This window comes from Cebidichthys violaceus, unplaced genomic scaffold, assembly GCF_023349555.1.
Source record: "Cebidichthys violaceus isolate CVI_PGR_0920_01 unplaced genomic scaffold, fCebVio1.0.p SCAF_90, whole genome shotgun sequence".
Lineage (NCBI taxonomy): Eukaryota > Metazoa > Chordata > Actinopteri > Perciformes > Stichaeidae > Cebidichthys > Cebidichthys violaceus.
In genome coordinates this window covers 513029-533973 of record NW_027176976.1, presented here as the reverse complement: position 1 = coordinate 533973, position 20945 = coordinate 513029, and the positions used below count along the sequence as shown (strand labels likewise).

Here is a 20945-nt window from a genome sequence, read left to right as displayed (position 1 = left end):
TGACAGGAGACTGTTTTGGTCTGATAAACACTCGGCGCTCGCTCTTGACAAGTAGCTGGAATGAAAGCGAGGCTCCGCACAGAGAGAGACAAAACATCGTGAAGACGAACCCACGCAGCTAAAAATGGCTTTCAAATAAAACAACAACGAGAGATTCATTTGCGTGTTTGCCAGAAAAGAAAAAAAAACGTCGCATGAAACAGTCGAGGTCGACGACGAGTTCTCATGACTATTCTGCTGAGTCAGCACACACACACACACACACACACACACACACACACACACGAATGCAACGGTAAATTGTACGCTTAGACGACAATGCTGTATGTTCACACACTCACACACACACACGGATGCAGCACAAAGTGGCAGAGCTGCCATTCAACATTTACTGCCTCGACGGAAAAATGTCAATATCAGTACAGTTAAACTGTCTCACACACACACACACACACACACACACACACACACACACAATGCTTAACACAAGCAAACATTGTGCACAAATACACACACGGAGTCAATCCTGGAGCCATTGCAATTTTTATCTACACTGTCATGACGTAAGCCTGTCAGTCTTTTAAACAACCTCTCTCTCTCTCTCTCTCACACACACACACACACACACACACACACACACACACACACACAGTGTCAATAACCCTAATTGCTGTCTGCCTCTCTAAAGCTGTCACTAAGCCTTTGACCTCCTCCTGTCAGGAATACACACTATCTCCCACCACCTCTTAAGCACAGGGACACACCTGAATACACACACACACATACACACACACACACACACACACACACACACACACACACACACACACACACACACACACACACACACACACATTCTTTCTCTCCCTCTCTCTCTCTGTCTGTCTCTCTTCCTCTCTCTCTCCATTCATCATGTCACTCATCGCTATCACATGCTTCCTTTTCTTGGTTTCTTCTTCTGGTGCTGAAGTAACGCAGGAAGAAGCTCCGGCTGGTTTCTACATTTCCAAAGCAGCATTTTAAGAGCGTCAAACGCCGAAGCCTTCTCGTCCATAATGTTGAGCGGTAACACTTCGGGCGGCGCCGACGTGAGCGCGTTCGCGATAGCGGCCCGTTGTGCCCGAGTTCCGTCGGCCGCGGTGATTATCTGGCTCTGCAGAGAGAGAACATAACAACGCAGGGCCAAACCTCTAACAGGCAGCCTCACCGCTAAGCCTGTCCTCGTCTGCTGAATTGTAACGGCGGAGATGTTTCTGCGGCCGATTTTGTACCAAAAAAAAAGCGTGTTCGCACCGTTTGAGACGCCCGCCGGGCTGAGGTGAAGTCATGTACGCTCGACATTCACGACCGCTCACAGAAAAAAGAGATTAAAAAGAGACGAAAGAGAGAAAGAGAGAAAGAGACGAAAGAGACAAAAGAGACGCAGATTCTGATGTATTTTGAGGCTTTTTTGGGGTTGGATGCGTAGAGTTTCACCCTCTTTTCCCACCATCAGCAACTTCCTGTTTAGAAATTAGCCTACTGAGCCTTATTAAGGGTAAACACACACACACACACACACACACACACACACACGCACACAGTAAGTAATGGTATACCAGCTTGATTGTACCTGAGAGCTTTGAGTGTACCACAACAAAGAGCGAGACCATTTGTACTTACAGAGCACAAAGGAAGTCACTCTCACACACATTCATGTACACACACACACACACACACACACACACACACACACACACACACACACACACACACACAAGTACCCTTTGACTGAATTAAACCGCAGAGAGGAAGGGAATTACACAGCGTCAACTGTCACGGTCACTAGAAACTGCTTCACGAGGAGTGTTTTGTTCTCATAGAGACGGTTTCTCTTTTGCGTTCTCTCTGCTTCATAAAGACCAGTCATAGTGTGTGTGTGTGTGTGTGTGTGTGTGTGTGTGTGTGTGTGTGTGTGTGTAAGAGAGAGTGTGACTGCTTACTATTTAAAGCTACCTCTGCTGCGGCGGAGCTAAAAGAATATAAGAAGTCCCTCGCAGGTAATGAATCATCTTAATTTATTTACATTTTAAAACGCTCAAATCTCAAATCCTTTAAGTTTAATTCAGTTTCAGACAAAAAACGCTGACGATGATATATTTTAGAGATGTGCTTCCTACTCTGTGGTGAGAGTGGTTCCTGCTGGGAGACGACGCCCTGCTAGAGACACCGCTGGATGGAAAGGGAGGTACCAGGAGAACCAGAACCAGGACTGAGCGGGGGAAAGACTGTCGGACCCTGCTGCAGAAGAATGAGAGGTTTTCTAAAGGGACTCTGCTACGAAATCAACTCAAAATGTGACCTCATACAACGCGTCTTTTGAAGATCGTGACGCCGATGTAATGCAACTTACATTGGTGGAAAGTTGACTGTCGACCATTATTGGAGCTCATAGCAAAAAGGGGGCGGGGCTTAGGACAGGTCAATCGGTGTAGATTCCGGTATAGCCAGAGACCTTTCCGATACATCGATACAAATCTGACTGTGTAGTTAGCCCTCAGCGCTCCCTTTAGACGCATCTCACATTTTCCGGATGTGTCTCAAATGTGACACAGCGTCTCCTCTCAGTCTGGGACGCGTGGGGGTCTCTGAGGCCACGGGCCCCCACCCCCACGCCCCCCAGCATGCAGCATGTCTCTATCTATAACTACGCTCGGTATGTTCACAAGATGCAAGACGTCGACGCCGTAAATAATTTGGATAGAATAGACCGCGAGCAAGTTCAGCGGCTTGCCAGAAAAATGTCCAATTCGAGCTTACACGGTTCTTAGATTTGATGAAATGAAAGTTTAATGATCCCTGTTGGGAAATTGGGGCACTGCTGCAGCAACAACACAAAAAAAAGAAGAAGGAAAGAAATCAAATGCAGAGGCTAACTGAACTGAGAATGCAATACAATCAAAAGTTAGATGCACGGCTGCTATAGGCTTCCGTCTTGTATCTCATTATCTTCTCACTGGAACCCCATCTCCACTCAAAAGCCCACGGCGGTCACGATCCGTTTCTCACCAGAAACATAAATAGCTTCAAACGCGGACCCATCTCTCGGTACAGTGGATACGAGAGCGATAATGCGCTCCCTTTTTGATTCTTGAAGTGTTCGACAGGTAATTAGTTACAATCTTTTCCAGGTCTCCCTTTAGGCTTAACAGTATCTGTCTAAATTAAGAGCGGGGGAGCAGGAGGAGGAAATGGTTCCAGAGTTATCTTCACACGGAGCCGAACAGTAGCAGACACCTCATTTGCAAGATAAGGTTAGCCTTCCGTAGCCGGACCTTTCCGCTCACTTCGTTTTAGCACTGTGACAGCAGAGGGAGGGGGGGGTGGACTGATGGAAATGGGATTGAAGTCAGGACAAAAAAAAAAAACGAAAAGTGTGTGGTGTTTGGTGTGTATACATCAAAGGTCGTTGTCTTTTGTGACTTTTCGCAGAGGATTGGAACACCTTTAAACCCCAATTTGCACGAATGAAGTGATTGCTCAAGATGTAAGAACAGAGTAAGGGTTGATATATAAAAAAAGAAGAAGAAGCGGGGGCGGTAACTAATCAGACTTGCAGCTGTGGTGTCAAAAATGAAAATTGGTGTTTTCCTGTGAATTATCCAATCGCTGCGAATTCAGATCAGAGCGTTCAAGCAAAGGCCGATCGTGTTTCACTCTCAACCAGCTCCTGTGAAGAAAGCCAGACTACGATCAGATGTGTAAAGTGCGCCTCGTGTTTTTCAGCTTTCAAAATGTAATCGGCCATTACTCTATCGGCCCAGGTCTGAACGAAAGGAATACATAGCAAATGAAATGTAGTTTCTCACACCGAAGAGCAGAGCTTTAAGCACACACATAAATATATATGTTACTATATATACAAGATATGTTTGTATCAATACATTCATTCCATATTAAGGTAGGAAAATAACACAGATTGAGCAACATGCTTGATTGAACAAGAGCCAATTAGCATGCATTTTTTCAAAGGATAATTTTGAAAATAAGAAAATTGTACTGACAAATGTGTAAAGGCTGGATTTTTGAACTTTCAAATTATTGATATAATTCCTCTTTAAGTGGAACGTTCTCCAGATGTAGATCAGTTACTACCCAACACAATCCCGTGGGAAGGAGTGTAAACAGAGCAACATTTCCATATGTCATCTTTATTATTAGCATTTGCGCGTCATCTTCATCTTCGCGGTTATATCCAGGAAAAACATCATGGCTGGGCTCCACAAAAGTTTGAAAACTAAGTAGAATACGGAAACACGTCTCTAACTTAAATTAAAACCACAGTTTAAAACTCTCCTGGCTGCAAGTCCTGTATTTCTTTGACCCGCCCACTATAAGCCGTCTCTCTCACATTTTACTCTACGTCACTCGTTCAGAGCCGAGCATGTTTGCTCTGCAAGCATTTCTAAAAATTGTATTGTTGCGTTATCTTTACATTCTGCTACTGCTTCAATATAAAAAGAAAAGACCATCGATGTGGGAGAGTCATGGCAAAGGGTCAGAGGTGGAGCAGCTCTCACGGGGGGGTACTACAACAGACTCTAAACTGCTGGGGAGGCTCTGTTGGAGCTCCACAATGTGCTGCATTGTGACAGCGAGTCCATCGTCACAGTCTCAGGCATTCGATTAACGCTGGCCGCGGCCCGTGATGCGCACTAATGCACCACTTCAACTTAAATTTTTTAAGATCTCAGGTGTGGAGAAGAACACTTTCAGGCATGCTGTACCACAGCAGATGCACGGAAAGTTCTACATATTTAAACACCCGAGCGGCCGCCCCGTTGAGCTCCATAAAGGCGGAGGAACACAGAGATGAGAAGGGGAAAGAAATAGGATCTTCTCTGTTTGGTCGATAGTGATTCACGCTGCTTTTCAGTCAAGCTTTTGGACTTCTTCTGGCATGTGCAGCTGTGAGTGAGATTTCAGAGACTTGTTTGGGGAAAAACATTCCTCTAAAGAAATGCACTTCTTTGGGCTTTGAATCTATTGTAGAAGTCTCACTGTCTGCTGCTGGCTTTGTTAAACTACTGGTGCGCTTTGGCTGCAGCTTCAAAAAAGGATTGTTTGAGGAAGATCCAGTGGTGCTCTCTTATCAGACAGTAGAAAAGACGTAACTAGTTGGTTGAGACACACACAACTGTTGAAGATACTTGTAGGACAATGCATGAGTGGGTACAAATCCTTAGTTCTGCCTCTGCCGCTGTCTTGATCCATCTAAATGTGTCCCTTGCGTACGTATTCTGCCCTGTGCTTGGTGGGGAATGATTCACACCACGGATGAGCTTGGAAGACTTTTGGTTGTGAACTTTATGCAAAGAGAATTTAGCACAATAGCAATGTTACGCTTTTAAGCATTTACCCATTTCCCCTGCACTCTTGCTGAACTTGTCAGCAGCTCCTTTGAAATTGTCCCCAAGAGGAGTTATCCAGTTAAAAAAAACAAAATCCAGTTTTTCTGTCTTTGTGGCTCTCAGAAGTCACTAGGAACTTTCGGAGACACAAATGCTTAGTGTTGCAAAGTTGTGTGACATTGAAGAAGGTACTAATGCAGAGTGATTCCAGTAAGAGGGGCTCCTAAGAAGGCCGACTCCTTTTGTGTGTTTTTGAAATCCAGAACACATCGAGGACAAAGAATGTGAAAGAGGGGTTTGGATGCAAAGTCTAAATCGGAGGCAGTTTCTTTAAGCCACATTTATTTTCTCCACCTCAAAGTGCAGGTCTTTTCATTTTAGAACTCTAGTGTGATTTGCATTTTTATCTATTTTTTTTTTTTTCTTCGGGCACCCTAGGCAAAATTGCAAAAGATTTTAAAGTTTCAGGCAACAAAATAAACTGTGCAAAACTGCTGGAAAAAACGACTGAAGAGAGAGAAGGTGTGTGTGTGTGTGTGTGTGTGTGTGTGTGTGTGTGTGTGTGTGTGTGTGTGTGTGTGTGTGTGTGTGTGTGTGTGTTTATGCGTCTGCCTACCAGAATAAAAGTAGTCCGGAAGCCAAACAACAAATTTATTCAACACATCATCAACTCCCGATGGATTTAGCTGCCATCGCCATAAACAAGTTTTACCCTGAGAGGAAGTCACAGCAGACACTCGCAGTCTTCCTGCAGGCTACTCTGTACGACGACCACACAGAATAAAGAACATTAAAGACATATTGGTCGTCTCAAACCCAAACTGCTGTGTGCAACATTTGTCTGTAAGAAATACACCCATCGTGTTCGTGGAGCTGCAACTCTATTTGAATAAAAGCCACTAGATATCTGTGCATAGTTCGGTTGAAAGACCTCATCCACATCGTCACAATCAGCTAAATATTCAGCCATGACATTGGCCAATGGCATCTGCAGCACTCGTGTTTAATACTGTATCACTTTCAGACATGAACCAGGTGAGTAAGTGGAAAAAGAGACTATTGTTTCACCACCTAACCAGGTTGAAAAATACCAAAAATTCCCATTTAATAATCTGTTAATGTATGCACTTACCGTATTCCTTAATATGGAATAATATCCCATTAACTGCTTTAGTTTATTAAAACCCAATGTTCCCCTTATTCTGCAGCCTCTGGGGACAGACAGCTTTAATATACCTTCAAGTCTTTTCAAATTAACTTCAACCATGAATGCATGCAAAATTCAAGAAATATTTAGGATTTTCATTTTAACTGCGAGGGATTGAATTTGATCGTTTCATGACTTATAATTACATCCATCCAAATTTGATCTTCGGTTTAAGGAATTGTGTTGACCACTGGAGTCATAATAATAATTAATTATAATAATAATAATTCTTATTAACTAATTAAAAAAACTTAATGAACTCAAGGGACACATGCTAAGTTTTTCTTAGGCCTTTAAGCATTTAATTTTTCCCAATTTATATATATATATATTTAAAGAAATTTCAGCACAGCCACAAGCAACAGAATGTGGCGGTTAAGTGCCTTGCTTAGTGGCAATATTCTTAACGTTTCCACTGACCTTCAAACTCACCGCTAGCGCTGCGTCCCGTATCCAATAACGACTTTCAACCTTCCCTGGTTCCAGCATGAACACAACCGTTGGTTATTGTTATTATAATGTTGTGTATTGCATCTCCAGAAAAGGCATTCAGCAGTTTGTGATTACCGGCTGCCACACTATAACAACTCCACAGTGCTGAAACTCTTTCTGTTCTCCCCTCAGGCCGTCCCTCTTCTCTCCCCTCTCCTCTTTGCATTCATCTAGAATAGCAGCCAAATGGTGTTTTTCTTCACTAACTTATCGCCACCAGCCACAGTCTGGCATCTCACAATGGGAGAAAAAACAAAAAAAAACACTGTTGGAGGGGGGGGGTGATAAGATTTGTCCTCCCTGTCGCTGGCGTTATTGTCGCAGACAAACAGCAGAGTTAACGCCGGGAAGCATCCGTCTCCCTCAGCGCCGTTCTCTCCGTCCTCCCTCACGTTTGTGTTGAGGGAAACTGAGGAGAGGTGCCACAAGTACAGATAGAGGCGAACCTGTCACTTCACAGATTCACGGATCGGCTGCCAAACTCACACACACACTCACACACACTCACACACACACACACACACTTAAAGGACAGTGAAAAACGACAACGCAAGCAGCTAAAGTTCGGGCTCAAACGGTATCATATATTATATGAATATTTCTTTTTCCACATTCTCCTCTCCAAGGTGAGGGTTTCCTGTGTTTGGTCCACATGCTTATGTAAGCGTCACCTCATGTTGCGACTGAGAGAACCACTCCCCAGTCTGAGCAACGTTTTCATGAATATTACCTGCACAAAGGTCGGTATGTTGTTCATTCGGTTTGTTAATTGTTTGTCTGTTTGACGGCAGTGTTTTACGGTAAAACTGCCGGCTTGGTTTTCCTGACACTTGGTGGAAGGGTGGAACACGGGCCGATGACGAACCCGTTACATTCTGGAGTGGATCCGATTCATGGTGTGGATACACGCAGTGTTTTTATGGAAACTTAGCGGATCTCTAGGTGCCCTTCTAGTCGTGTCGTTGCTGTTCAGACAGTCGAGAGAGGATGTATCGCAGCGCCTCACGAGTAATCAATAACTACTAACAGCACGGCGATCACTGCAAAGCCTTAATGACAGCGGAGTCATCCGGTGTCTTCAGCTCACGGAGACACACTCGACTCCAGATGTGACTGCCCTGCACCTCTTCACTGCGGTTATGACAAACAAAAAGATGTTCTCAGCTGCTGAAACTTTGATTTCAGACTGAAAACATTGGACGTTGTTTGACTTCTGGACCCACAGACGGACTAAACACTCACAGATGTTTCATCCTGAGTTATTCCTCAGACATTGAGAGTTCTCCTGCCAAAGTCCAGCAACACATGTCAGATTCAGCTCTCTACATGCATAACATGAACCCCCATCTTCAAATAGGTTTGAGAAAATAGTGAAGTGATGCTATTTAAGAACAGACGTTACGTGATTTTTACACGGGACACGGACACAGGTCTCCTGGGGGAAAGACAAGTCTTTTTTGATCCACCACGACCTGCTCCCTACACGGACGATGTCGCTACTTCTACTTCCTGGTTCACAGTTACGTTGATGACATGTGAATCTATATTCGTGGGGTATATTTACAAACTAGAGTGCATCGCTTGTCGTAGGTGTAGCTGTACGAACAGTGCATGAAAACAGCCTGAATCAAGACACCGTATCACAGGAGGGCGGACACTCAGACTTCATCACTGCACGTTGCCTCCCGTGTTGCTTTCAGCCTGACACGTCGTTGCCCGAGTCCAAATCTCTTCTGGTCCACAGATTGCAGCTTGTTGCTCCTGTAAGTTGCCGGCTTAGGGTTGTCAGAAACGTTCGCATGCATTTGAGAGATTCTATTAGTTGTTGTGTTGCTTTTCTGTGAGACGACGTGTTTTAGATTTTCTCACGTTTAGCGGGACATTGAGCTTACAAACTGTCCATCAGGACTTTGAATGCAGGTCAGCAGCGTGAACGTTACCCGAGACAAAGACAGGTGTTCGTTATTCTTCACTTTGGACATTTACCTAGTGAAGACACCCACCTCTTGCTCATGTTATTTTTCTTCAGGGACTTCCGCTGGTCCCACTTTGAGCTTCATAAAAAACAAATTATCGGTAAATTACCTTCATGAGGTTTTAAAAGTGTCAAAATGTATTTTACGGCGGTTTTGCTGGTGAAGAGCCACAAGCCGAAAGTGTTCAGCTCGGTTAAACGGAGGCAAAAGAAAGCGACCAATCGCTGCAGCCCTCTGATCAGGAGCGAGAGACGAGGATCAGAAGATGAGGCTGTTATCTGCGAGGACAGCGACGTATAAGGGACAAAACTAAAAGTCTTTCAAAGTGACTACCCACGCATTTATTATTAATGTAATTATACTGACTCATACAGGAAACCTTGAATTGTTGACTGCAGTTTTAAGGCGTCTTGTAGGCAACAACAGCCCCAAATTGTTCACAAATTCCATTTTTTATTCCCTTTCTCTTTATTCTTTTAATTACTCATAATTTGACTTTGTGTCCTTCTTCTTTCGCTGTCAGTGTTGGGCCTCTCATCAGCGGTGTGTATTAGCTCACTGCTCCTGCCTGTTTAGTGTTGCCTTCAGCAGCAGGTCTTGAATGTTGCCTTTGTGAGAGCTGCAGACACAGCGCTCCCTCCTCACACCTCTCCTCTTCCTCTTCCTCTTCCTCTCCGTCTCCCTTCTTATCTACCGCTTTCTTTTTAATTCTCGTTTCTCTGATCTGCCCTTCTCATGCGCTCACTGGATTGGGGTTTGGACCCTCAGGGGCCCTTATTAATCCAATCCACTGCTCCTACTCCCTTCAGCATTGTATTGTAGCTTCACAGTTAAGATAAGACACACACACACACACACACACACACACACATAATGTAGACCCTCTATCCTAAAACAATGGTCTTATGTTGACTTTTCATCCAAACAAAGAGTTTGCGTTAACGTATTTCAGTCACTATTCCTCAAAATAAATGATGTGTAATGTTAATGTGACACATTGTTTAAGGACCACGTCACGCATTCTCTTTAAGACATTTATACAAAGACAAAGGATGCATGCGGAACACACACACACACACACACACACACTGTTTATCTAAGCCGGACGAGACCCAAAACCACGGTACCTATAGAGACAACCTCGCGATGAACACTTTCTGCACACCTTTACGTTTGCACCACACCCACCTTTGCACTCGGCCCTCTTTTTAATCTCAGGTGTCTCTGTGGGTCTGACTCTGTTTACCTGTTGCCCCCCCCCCCCTCAGAAGGTCTCAGGGCCTGTGGGCATCAATAGACCTCTGCTCACTGATAGTGTGTGGTGCTTCAAAGCGGTGGAGGAGGAGGTGTACTATGAAGGGAGCGTGCAAAATGCAAAAGTTTGAATCTATTTACAGTCCTTTCATCATTTAGTTCAGTCCAAAAATATGATGATATCCAGGAGGAGGAAGAGGAGGAGGAGGAGGAGGAGGAGGAGGATTTCATAAAAGCAAGATAATGATGATGACGAAAGGGGTGCTGATGAAGATAACAGATGGTAATAAACGTATGTTGGTATTTTTTACATAGAGATTGATGACGATGACGATGGGCAGTGAGGATGAAGATTGCGGTGTCGACGATAACGGGGACGATTGTGAGGAAGGTGATGAACGACGGTGTTAGAGATGATGAAGATGGAAACTGTGGGGATGTTTGTGTTGTAGTGGGAACGGTGATGAGGAAGGTGAAGGAACCAGAAGTGATCTGACGATGACGATGATGATGATGACGATGATGATGATGATGAAACAGTGGGGATCAGTGGACAACTGAAGCTCAGTGTGTGTTCTCACTCCTGAGCTTCCAGCAGCCTGCAGCGCTGCTCTGGCCTCCACTGTCCCGGCACGGGCACGGCACAAATGAGTCACGCACGCACGCACTCGCGCACTCACGCACGCGCCACAATGAGATCCATAAACAAATTTATACCAAGTTGCGACCGGGAGGCAGGGAGAGGAAATCTTATTGGAATCAAAACAAATCACCGCCGGTCGTCCGTGTGGCTCACTTGTCACATCGCATCAGTCGTGATTGCGTTCACGGCTGCGGTCATCCGTCACGTCCGATACCGTGTGTTGTGTCTGCGGGGGCCGCGCGGTAATAACAAGGAGCAAGAGGAGGAGGAGGAGGAGGAGGAGGAGGGTCGTAACGGGGTCGCTCTGCCTCGGTAAGGGTGTGTTCCCGGTGGCCAGATGGGTCGACGACCGCGAGTCCGAGATAATCCTGATCAGTCGGTGAGATGACAGCGGAGTGAAGAGCGCGCGCGGGACCCGGAGCTCTGTGCGTCAGTGCGCATTGGAGAGGCGATAAATCAGACGGCTGCCAGAGAAAGCGCTGGTCTAGGACGCCATCTCTCCCTCTCTCATCTCTCTCACCCCCCTCACCCTCGCCCCTTCACTTTCTCATCTCCCCCTTCGATCTCCGTCTCCATCTCTTTTCTATTCTCCAACCGTCTCCAAACGTGCGCACTGCCGCTGAATGAGGTTTTGCACTCCGGGATGGAAAAGGCACCACAGAGCCTCGCTCCCTCTCCTTCACCCGGACTAATGGAAAGTCTATCGGAACAACCACTTTGATATGGAAATTGATAACTCGAGCACTCACGCGCACCCCCCCACCCCCACCCCCATCTCTGCCAGCAAGCACACACACGGACTCTACACACACACACAGGCACGCACGCGCCCATGCAGAGATTGCCCCTGCTGTTGCGCGCATAAACACACACACACACACACACACACACACACACACACACGCCAGGAGGAAGTGTTTGGCACCGAGCAACTCCAGCAACACCTCCCCGCTCTGAACGCATCAGCCGTGGAGGGGTCCGCCGGTACGATCCCCGGCAGCTGTCCCGCACACCATGATATTAAAAATAATAATAATAATAATAATGACAAATCTGCCCTTTTGCCGTCTATTGAGGACGGGCGACACTATAGTCTTTAGGTCGCTCCGGCAACACAATTTGCGCCAATCCCTCCACCTCCTCTCAACGCGCTCTTCTCCTCGTCTTCCCTCTTCTCTCCTCTGTTCAGCATCTGCTTCTCTCTCTCACACACGTCTGTCTCACAAGACCCCGCACGCGCTCTCAGAAGAGGAGCAGGTGCATGTTGTCCTGAATGAGCACATTTCAGTGCCCCCCCCCCCCCCCCCCCTTTTTTTTTAGAGCCGCGGACTACAGCCAACGTGGCAGCATGCGCGTGTCTCTCAAGTGCGCACATCCCGGTGAAACCCCACAAGTGCGGGAGAGCGAGCCGCCCCGACATCCACACCGATGAGCCCAGCTTTTACACAGCACGGCGAGGGGTGCTTGACTTACCTCGATCGGGGGGTCTCGGTCCGGCAGGGAGGGAAGAGGCAGCATGCAGCTGTACGGTCCGTTCCGTTCTGCAGCGGGGGAAAAGCGAGAGTATTATCCCTGGACAGCGGCGGAGGTCCGTGCGTTCCAGCAGAGAGAGAGAGAGAGAGAGAGAGAGAGAGAGAGAGAGAGAGAGAGCGAGAGAGAGAGAGGAGGGATGAGAGACGGAGCGGAGAGAGAGGAGGTGGCTCAGTCCGACAGAGGGGTGATGTTGAATCGGGGCAACAGCCGCTCCCGATTTCAGATGAGTGACACAAACCTGCAGGATACACTGAGAGGAAAACATATATGACAAATAACAAACAAAAATCTCATTTCTTCATCTTCTTCTTCGTGTAGATGTCAGTATTTGAGAAATGTCGGGTGCATCATTAAAATGCCAAAGCAAGCCCCATTTAAATACCACCGTGATGCTCCCAGCGGGACTTCACGCATCTGTGGTTCTCAGAAGAGACTTTCTGGCGACCTTGAGTTAATTGCGCTATTTATATCTCTTACCACATCACCGCTACGGTCTGCTCCTGTCGTATGATGTATGACTGCTTCACTTTCACTTTCACCGTGACAACAATGTTCAAAACAAGCTCCGTGTTTAAGGACAGAATACGAATTACGGGAGGCTGCGCGGCGGGCCCATGCACGCGCGTTTCCAGAGGTGTTTATTACGTAATGTTTAGTGTCAGACGGTGTGTGGAGTTCCGGGGGGGGGGGGGGGGGGGGGGGTGACACTGTGAAGCCACTCACCGGTTCCTCTCTTTACTTCCCGCCATCAAGTTATTGCCTCCCCCGTGCAGAGCGGCGTGCAGCTGCTTTCCAATCTGGGCACGTAGCGACGCGCCTTCAAAAAGTGCGCGCACGACGTGCGAAAGGGCAGGGAGACGGGCTCTGACACACACGCACACACACACACACACGCACGCGCACACATATTGGCTCACGGAGAGAAAGGGGGGAGATCCAACTGTTCAGCCGACGTCATTGCCGGTCAGCTTGAGAGGTATTGATCTGCTCCTAATTTGTGCATGAGTATTTTGGGGAGCGTGTGTGTGTGTGTGTGTGTGTGTGTGTGTGTGTGTGTGTGTGTGTGTGTGTGTGTGTGTGTGTGTACATTGGCAGGCTGATATCAGTGGTTTTCGACCACTCAGACCACCACCGTGTAGCAGCGCTTGACTGAATCCCATCACCTGCTGTATGTAATCACATGGAAGTCATTATTAACAAGGAGGAGGTTTTCCATTGTGTCATTTGAACTCAGCACCTTCATTCATTCATTCATTCATTTCCAGAATCAGCTCCTCACACGGCGCTCTGCCTCTGAGAGTTCTGCCCTCCAGAGTCACCGCATGTCACCTGGTTTTGTTCATTTGATGGAATGTAAATTTGATCATCTGCAACATGAAATGATACAAGTTCAACCGGTGGTCACCAACTCGGTGAGTCAACCCAGGGTTGCTCCACCCGGCTCCACCTAGCATTATGTAATAGTGTTTGTGGAGGAGACGGGTGGATGCATGTTCTCTAGTGAGTACCGACCCTGTCCCCCGTACAGTGTAACGGGTGTAGACATGGTACAGTCCAACATGTGGACCCCTCTTGCTGAATCGGTGCACGCTTGTGATTTGCAATAATCAGATCACAAACGAGCTTGATCTCTGTTTATAGGTGGGTAACTTCCATTCTTTGTAATCCCGTGAAATGACTTTAAACGGTTTGAAAGAGACGGCAATGAAAACACAAAAAGAATCCACGGAAATAGAAATGATTTCATTATGTTTCCCTCTGCCGTGAAATTGAGGCGAAGACGAACTGCCTCAGCAACAAATATTTTTTTGGGGGGGAATAAGCAATTGTGCACGGTGCAGAGCTACAGTTAGATAAACAGTATCTTAACATACGGGGATGGTGTCTCTTCTCCTTTTTCTATTTCTTTTCTTTCTGGCTTCAGCTGTGAATGCGTGCTCGTCCACGTTTGAATATCTAAGGAAAACCTGTTGCTCTCTCCAGGATCCTTAAATCTGTCTCCAGAGCTTAATAAAGCCGGTCCCTCATCCACGGCCGTCCTCGGCTCGATGGTCGGATCGTCCCGCGGGTTTCGGCTCTTCTACTTCCGTCGACAGCTCCGACGATCCTGATGAAGACGGTCTGCAGCGGCCGACGGATTTGAAAGTCTTCAGGCGTCCCACGCGTTTGCCCTTTGACCACCGTGACCACAACGGCCGCCCCTGAACTGCTGAACTGTGATTGAGATGAGAAGGAGGGGGGGGGGGGGGGGGGTTTGGAAGTTCGGTACAGGAGAGATGTTAAGTTGACCTTTGACCCAATGAGAAAGGTTTGATGAAAGCACCATGGGAGCATGATTCATGAATCACACTCCGTGTCTGCACATCATTTCAGAAACTTCATCCACGGTTTCTGAAAATACTCTCCTTATTGTAAGGCCTTTTTGAATAGATTCATGTTTAATTAAATCTAACAGCTTGAACATAAGGTGCGACTTATGCAAATGAAGCAATCAATGATTTGTGCAGTGGTAGCATGATGAATGTATTCAGGTATTAGACGATTTCCTCTTTCCCTCCATTACATTTCGTCAAACCTAATTTGATGCTTGCAAAAATGAATACTCGGCAACGTTAGCATGGACGCTACTGTCTAGAAGTCACCGAGGCTAAGAATTTATCAAGCTAGTGCGATGCAAAGGCATAACAAGAGATGAGAAATATGAGGCCGCCGGGAGTATCAGTGGAAAAAAATGAACTTCCCCGGCCTCAGCTGTCTGAAAAATGTCCGCCAACACGAGAACTCTTCCACTCTCTTAGTCGTAACGCAACGTATAGAGGCCGTGTGCGCTGAAGACGGCCGACACGTGAAATCATCTGTCTGTGTAAAGATCTCATCCCACACAGAATTATGCAGCAACAACCTTTGGGCAAAAAAAAGGGCAACAGGATTCACCATCCCTCCAAGTTCTAATCAAATGCGACTGGTGGGTTGAAGCTATTCTGTCTTCTCGAGGCTCCTTGACGAGGTCAAGGTGTGCAGTATAGAGACCCGAGCCGAGTGCGTCATCCCTCCAAGCTTCGACAGAAAAACAGACCGATTGGTGTCGGTATAACAAATACCAGTGCTTTTCACAATCAACGCTTGAAATGTTGAAGGCACTTGCGATGACAAAGTAGCACATAAACCATTCTTTCATTTTGAATTAAAGTTCTTCTTTCTTCCCTCCAGTAAACTTAATAACAACCCTCCTCCACCTCTGTTTAGTCTCGATCGTTTCTCCTCCTCATCTTCCATCATTCCTCTTTCTTAGACGTGCCCATGTGTTACTTCTATCCTTGTAAATATGCTCCATCTGAAGAACATCGAGCTCTGGGAAATGTGACAAAAGCATCAGGAGATGAGTTACTGCGTTTGTCTTTTTCTGTGACATTTGTGATTGTGATGTGTAGACCACAATTTAGATGAACTAAGCTTGATGTAAATATCTGATGTTTTACTTTATGTTCTGCCTGATGGTGTACTGGATTGGAGGTTTCGTATGTTGATATTTAATGCTAGAAGATGTATCCTCTCGGGACTTTGAATATCTGTTTCTGCAGGTTTTATGGCAATCCATCCAATAGAAAAGATATTTCCCTCAAAACCAAAAGCGGCGACCTCATGTTGGCACTAGAGGGAAAAGTCAAGTTATCACCAACGCCTTTAGAATTCATCCCGTGGGGAACATGAACGTGTGTTCCAAAATGTGTGATTGCAAACCATCCGATAGCTGTTGAGCCGTTTCCCTCAAAACTGAAATTGGTCAAACTATTGGTGGCACTAAAAGAAACATCACCGAAGTCATTACGAGTCATCATCTGGAAACCATGAATGTCTGTACAAACGTCAATCCCTCAAGTAAAAGACATTTTACTAAATAAGACAAAACATTGCTTTGCTGTTGGATGACACTAGAGGAAATAGAGGATCAACAACGTCGGAATGATTCATCGTCTTGTGACCATGAATGTTTGTACAAAACGTCAGTAGTTGTTGAGATGTTTCAGTCTGGACCGTAGTGGTCGACCCACATCAGGAGATGTAGCTATAGTGGGGCTGAACAGAGAAGCACAAACAGCCAAGAAAGGAGATTTTTTCGATTTAGCGAAACAGTTCCAAAATGCAGCATCCCTGAGATTTCTCATGTAGTAAATGAACCGTCACAGCGTTGACCTCCACCGTCACATCGGGGGCAACCGTAGCGCAAAATAGGTCATTTTTTCGTAGCCAGACTGAAGCGAGAGCCGCCCGTCACCTGTATGTCTCCGCCTGTACTCCTCGGTATCCATTCCTTTTGTCAAAGTGGAGGAAAATTCTCCAAATATCCCGAGCAATCCCCTCACTATCTCATCACACGCTCAGCGGGCAGACAGCAGGCTTTGTGACTGTGACTGTTTTTCCATCAGTGAGGATTACCTCAGTGTCTGCACCCTATACAGGCAGGGACAAGTGGGAAGAAAAATCGCTCCCGGGCTCGGGGGAACAAGTGAGATGCGTTTAGCACATTGCTTTCTACCGCTGATGGAATTATTGTATACAGGAGTCGGCTACAAATAGCAACACCTGTACAATATCGTGCAATTCAACACAACCAACCTCTAAAATTACTGCAGAGTCAAATCGACAGGCTCAACAGAAACTGTAGTAATTATTTCAGGTCTGTTGTTTATTATTTTTGCATTATTTTGCTGCACTATATCAGCTGTAAAGTTCACTCCTCGTTTGCTGCCTAGAGCTTTGCTTTAACTTACTGTCATTGTATTTGAGTGTCCAGTATAAAAGCCAAGACGGGGACATTTGTTATTATTATTGATGAGCTGAGTATAAATATGATTTGGGCGTGAGGTCTGATCAAACATATTCTCGCTCTCGACTCGTCAAAACACCGAGGCTTGGACAGCGATCCGATGCTTCAACCCATGACGCTCTAGGATCCCCTCTAGCTTCAGTTTTGGACGTTCTTCCAACCGAGGTTTGTAGGTTTACTTATACGCAACAAAACTTTGTGGTCAAGTTTCGAAAACGTTTGGGGTTCCACCATAGACTTTATATGAGAAGTGGACGTAGTCATCATGACGTCACCCACTGGATTGTGGACACTTTGAAGCCTCGAGTTCGGCGATTTCACCGTCGCCATCTTGGATTACGACTGTCGCCATCTTGGATTACGACCGTCGCCATCTTGGTTTAGGACCGTCGCCATCTTGGATTACGGCCGTGATCTTCTGTACAACCAGAGGAGTCGCCCCCTGGTGGACACTAGAGAGAATGCAGCTTTAACACTTGAAGCATCGGCTTCACTCGGCAGAACCCAGAGGTTGCACCTACTTGTTATACAACTGGCGTAAAGTTCAGAATTGTTACATCAAATTATAAATGTAATTCATGATTCCCTACTGGCCCCAAAAAGCAAAATGTCTTCATTATCATCATCGCTACATTTGCTTCCCACTCTAAATGTAACAGTACATCTTTACTCTTCTAGTTTTCTCTGTGGACCAATTATGAAACAGACAGGAACATGACAAACAAACACATGTCCTCGAACTCATCCACGCTACAACGCCGACCCACTTCAAGCAGTCCGAGTCTGAGATCGGTCTCAGATGGGGAATACCTGACCTGTGTGGGTGTGTAACAGGGCACGGCTGAGAAGCGGGATGCCGGCTCAGCAAACCCTCCCTGGATGAATAAAGGTTTAAAAAAAACGACAGGAGTGTGTGTCAGGTAGATGGATGGCAGGGTTAGGTGTTTGGGACACCGAGAAGGTTGGGAGTGCACCTCATTGACTGCCCCGCAAATAGACAGCTGGAGAAATGAAGTGGACTCACTATTGAATAGAGTTCAATGGTCTGCATCACCACTGGGGATTACTACACACACACACACACACAGGTAGGCAAAAAGTTACACCAGTACAAATACATGCATGGCTTGACTTGGGCTCGCCCTTGAGGACTTGCTTTGACAAGACTTGAGCCGTGACTAGGACTCGTCCCTCCTGACTCAAGACCTCACTTGGAATAAATTCATTGGCAAACTGCCACAGATGCACATATATGTACATTTACAAACATATATACCACACAGAGCCACTTAGTGATGGCCTAAGGAATACAAACAGTGGGATTTTGACTGTTTTGATTCCCAGAAATTGGAGTAGCAAAACAAATTGGTAGAATTTGCCACTGAATTTGACATGTTTCACACGGGACATGTTTCATACAAGGACATGATTCACACCTGACATGTTTCACACCTTACATGTTTCACACGGGACATATTTCACGCAGGACATGTTTCATACAAGGACATGTTTCACACCTGACATGTTTCACACCTGACATGTTTCACACGGGGACATGAACTCCGTTCCCCCAGGCTTCAGACAAGGTGAACCCTACGATTGTCTTGAGCTCACCAAACGCAACCAACAACAACACAGAAAGCAGACAAGCAGCGAGTAAAAGAAACACATCTCGGTCGTATTACGTATTAAAACAGTTCACCTCAATGTCTTTGGCTTAAGTGTTCTCACTGTGTTGATTTGAGTTACATTAATGGCCCTTCGGATGAACGACTTCTTAAATACATTTTTACTTGCCAGACCGACTCCATAGCGCTTCTATAACTTGAGCCGCGGGAGCGATCTATTGTGTATGACTGCATGAATGTCAAGAAAAGGGCAAAGGAGTCCCTTCAAAGCTCTTGAGTTGACATTCCCCGGATGAATGAAAGTTGAAAAACACACATCCACACCGAGCCAAGCGCCTCGCTCACAGTCGACCACAGATCACCTTCTTGAAATCCGCCTCGCACAAACACCAGCGAGAGATAATTCTCTTATTTTGCCTCGCTGCAGTTTGCCCGACTCGTGTCCGCCTGAAAGATCTTCAAGCAATCTCCTCAACCTACGGTAAGCGAGAGTCACCGGAGTGTATTTTAAACTCTTAAACCCAGCGAGAGGCGCAGGCAGGGAGGTGAGGAGGAGGAGGAGGAGGGCGGGCGGGAGGAGGCTGGCCTCCGTGGAGGCGACAAAGCCGACCGGCTCAGCCAAGAGGCACTCGAAGGAGTACGGACAACTGGAGTTGGGAAGAAGAGATAAGACGGACATCTTGGCCCCCGAACTCAAACGCTTTTATACAGAAAAAAGGTTTTGGAGGTCGAGATTGTGTCTGACTGTGAAATACTGCAAAGTCACACTTCTGTTAACATTCTCTTTCTATTCTTAGACACACACACACACACACACACACACACACACATAAATCGTGAAGTGATAAAATAGTGGTTATGCGTTGACTTAAGGCTGAAGATGCTGGTCAGTGGTGTACGTAATGAACAGAAATTGTGTGTTTCTGGATCTGCTGTTGAGCGAATCAATCAGACGTGACACACTTGTTTATTTCCTAACATCATCAAAAGTCGAAACAAACCACAGTTACATCGTCTCTTTCCAGGGTGGCGCTATTGTGCCAAGTTACTTTTATTAAAAGCAGCTGGAAGGAAACTTCAAGACGTCCTTGAGAAGTTTTGGAGAAGTAGTAGCAGTGCAAACTATTTAGGGGATATCTTCCCCCATAGTAGCTCCACCTGCCAAAACTTTAAAAAGTGATAAATTCTGACTGAAGTGCTGCTTGGATTCACTGTGAGCTACTTTTCTGTATATAGTAAAAAAATGCCATCGTGGGCATACCTTTCACTCACCCCATCACCTCATTCAGAAACCTCATTTCGATGCGATGTGGTCTTGAAATGGGCTTGATTGAACCCGTCGCCGTCGGGCATCCTGTCCTGAATAAAAGCAATTCACCACAATTAATACGAATGTGGAAATGCCGTGCATTATTGATAGCGGTGGTCAATAACTTCCTGGTGTTCTGCTAGAAGCCCTATTTAAAAAAAAACTAAAAAAAACCCAGTGAGCTAATGGTTCCGCTGCTAATGTTCTTTCGGGTCCATCTCCGATAATAAACCATGAAAAGCAAATTCACTCTGTCGCTCTTTAGCTTTTCTAAACGCCGGCCTTGAAAAAGGCCGATTCTACCGCCGGTTGATTGGTTAGCAGGAGGGTTATTAGCACCCAGCCAGGGTTGAACTCACTTATTTGGTTAATTTATGATATGCCAGTATGGCATGTCGACACAGCAATCTTTTTCAGTTGTGCGTCTCTCATCCCGGGGCTTATTTATTGTCTTCAAATTCATGCAAACTGCAGCGATCGCCTGCTTGCGGCCCCAATCGTGGGCTGACCTTGTCAGCTGGTCTGACAGCGTCTGAAACGTTCAATAGCACAATCAGCAGGCGGACATGTTGCGCCTTCACTTCCCTCTCCAGCTCTCTCTTCCCTCTTCACTTCCCTCACTTGTGATTTGTACAACCGAGAGTCACACTATGAGTGCCTTAAAGTAGAGACGGTGTGCGCTGTG

General features: G+C 46.1%; 1 protein-coding gene across 2 annotated transcripts in view; it reads right to left on the bottom strand.

Annotated features, from left to right (window-relative positions):
* elfn2a (extracellular leucine-rich repeat and fibronectin type III domain containing 2a) overlaps positions 1–13038 on the bottom strand; it is a 180653-nt gene extending 167615 nt beyond the window's left edge. The window contains exons 1-2 of one of the 2 annotated variants that reach the window (XM_068704342.1): positions 12973–13038; positions 12436–12503 (exon numbers count right to left, since the gene is read on the bottom strand). The gene's annotated coding sequence lies outside the window, so the exon portion shown is untranslated. Of the gene's footprint in view, positions 1–12435; positions 12552–12972 lie in introns of those variants that run through there. The other variant, XM_068704341.1, reaches the window with a different exon arrangement.
* Between the last annotated feature and the right edge of the window lie 7907 nt (positions 13039–20945).